Below are 2,808 nucleotides of genomic sequence, written 5' to 3' on the forward strand. Positions count from 1 at the left end.
CAGGTGTTGAAGGAGTTCACCATTCTGCCCTCCCTGCGAGACATCCTCTGTGTAGGGGGCATGGTGTGGGCCAGTGGCTATATAATAGTCCTGCTGTACAGACATCAACAGAAAGTCCGGCACATTCACAGCATGAGTCTCTCCCAAAAGACTTCTCCAGAGATCAAGGCCACCCAAACCATCCTGCTGCTGCTGAGCATCTTTGTTTTTGCTTACTGTGTCAACTGTGGCTTCACACTGTATAAAGTGTACGTGACTCATTCTGGTGACTGGGTGGTGGTCATATCTACATTCACTGCCTCGTGTTTCCCAGCCATCAGCCCCTTCTTGCTGATACACAGGGACACTCAGATCTTCAGGTCCTGGTGTGCTTCCTGGCAGAAGCCAAGTCTCCATTCTTAGAACAGCTGTTGGGATTTCCAAGTCAATTCATCTCTGGATCAAATTCCTTAGTGAAGATCTCTGGGAAAGTCCCCATAACACAGTGAATCTGAGTGGACCTGGACCTGTGGCTGTGGGAGATGTCAGCCTTTCCCAATGTTAAGTATAGGACAGACTAGTTTGAAGAAGGACATGGGATGCTCCCATTAGCTTATGGTTTGAATTGTAAAGCCTTCTATGGAGGCTCTTGCCAACCTCATTCTAAGCTCTCTTTCCAGCAATATTGGCTGTTACTCCTCCTCTAGCACTTTACGTTCCTCCCAAATTATAATTCTCTTGGTTTCTCCCACACACTTTATTTATGCCATCACCCACCAGATGTTGTTACTAGAAAGCCAGAAGGATTTGGGGTGGAGCTGTTCCTCTTCCCCTCGCCATGCATCTGGGAACATTCCTTACTTCCCCTGCCCCAATGGGAGCGTTTCCTCCCTTCCCTCTCTGGGGTTAGGTGCTGGGGTGGGGGAGGTGAGGGGTGGCTCCCATGCTGTGTAAGGGTGAAGGGCAGACAGCAGCCTGTGGAGTCTGTGGTGAAGGTAATTCCTGTGGTGGGGCTGGAGAGGAGCTAGGTTTGAGTGGAGCAGAGTTCACAGCATGGCACAGAGCTGGAGGGGAGTGTAGTGCTGGGGCAACTCTCTGCCCCCTCTCCATATGTGCCTCTTATCATCTACCCCCCTGTCCAGCAGCCCAATGGGAGTCCTTCCTCCCTCCTCTGTCTGGAGTAAGGGGGTACTGGGGGACAAGGTTGGGGGATGGGGGATGGGACTCGGTCCCTGGTGGGGACAGACATGGCACTTGGTCTGGGGGCTGGCCCAGCACTCTATCTCTAAAATGTTCACCATCACTGACCTGGGGAATGTCTTGTTTCCTCCTCATACTATCTCCTTACTTCTCCCTAATGGACTCTCTCTTCCTTTAAGACACACATTTGGCACTACCTCTATATGAAGATTTAGTCAATATTTTTACTCACTCAGGTCCTCCTCCTCCACAAACTCCCTTGGATTTAATTCTTTGTATTTATTTACTTAGTATTCATATTATATGAATATATAAAAGTCCTCCCTGTGTCCCTATTATAATGTAAGCTCCTCGAGGGCACAGAATATGTTGTAACTTGTAACCGCCACACCTAGCCCATAGCCTAATGATTTCCTGGAAAAAGACCACCAGCATGGTTTGCTATTTCCTTCTCCAGTTCATTTTACAGATGGAGAAACTGAAGAAAATAGGGTTAAGTCACTTGCTATGGGTCACACAGCTAGTAAGTGTATGAGTTGAGATGTAAACTCATGAAGAAGATTCTTCTTAACTCTAGGCTAGGCACATTATCTACTGTTATAAAGAAAGAGAGTCCTATGGTCCTATGGGAGATATGGATACCAGTGAGGTGGATGTATCTCTGTATTCTCCCTAGGTGCTGGTGATGGGGGAACACCAACCCCAATCACCCTTGCTAGTTATTATAAGTTCTGCTTTCAATAACAGTTGCCCAGGGAAGGACCCCAAATGGTCAGGTGGATGGGTATCCTTTCAGGTCCAAACTGGGGTTGGATCAATTATTAATATTGGGCTCTGATTAGCCTTGGGTCATGTTTTTTTATCTGACTGTGTTTCCTCCCTCCCCAAGGGCCGTGATATAATGACCACTCAGGAAGGTACTTATTAAACATTTTATCTGGAATCTATAATAAGGGAAAGGATAATCAGGATAAGGATTGGGGATTGGAGACCCTGTCAATCTAATATCTATAATCTATAATCACTCAGGACTGGAAGCTATTGTCTTAGTAGAAGCTGGGGTTTTTGTTTTTCACAACCCCTCTGGCTCAGCCTGGCCAATGCCAAACCAGAGAGTGATTGCCCTTGATGCAGCTGTGTTGGTGATTTCCTCTCAGCTTTCTTATTATCAGTGTTTGGTGATGTATTTGTTCTCATAGCCTTTGAGGAATATATAGATCCTATCCACCCTCTGCTTCTTCAGGCCTCCCTTCCTCCCTTCACCACCCAGGGACCAAGAGACCTAAAGAGCTAGGAAGAATCAGAGACCTAAAGATCTAAGTCCAAAATTCCAAAGTCAGAGAACCAAAGACCCCCTCCAGATGTCTGTTAAGGGTATTTATACCCTCAGGCCAACCAACTTTTGTCCCTGGCTCACAGCATCTGGGAACATTCCAATCTCTCCAACTGCCTCCCTTGTCAATCAAGGTGAGACCAATTTCTCAGGATTTGAATATAACACTACCGCACCACCTAGCCAGAATTTGGGGTGTGTGGGATGTTCAGGAAGGACTAGCACCTCTGGTATGAGCGCTTTTGAGGATTGCTCATCCACCTTTGGAGTCTACCTTTAAGCCAAGTCTCACCTCT

At 47.0% G+C, this 2,808-nt stretch overlaps 1 pseudogene; it reads left to right on the plus strand.

Annotated features, from left to right (window-relative positions):
* The window catches only part of LOC123242874, a 60,524-nt pseudogene extending 60,122 nt beyond the window's left edge, over nucleotides 1-402 (plus strand).
* Nucleotides 403-2,808: the final 2,406 nt, after the last annotated feature.

The sequence above is a fragment of the Gracilinanus agilis genome, chromosome 3 (genome assembly GCF_016433145.1).
Source record: "Gracilinanus agilis isolate LMUSP501 chromosome 3, AgileGrace, whole genome shotgun sequence".
Taxonomy (NCBI): domain Eukaryota; kingdom Metazoa; phylum Chordata; class Mammalia; order Didelphimorphia; family Didelphidae; genus Gracilinanus; species Gracilinanus agilis.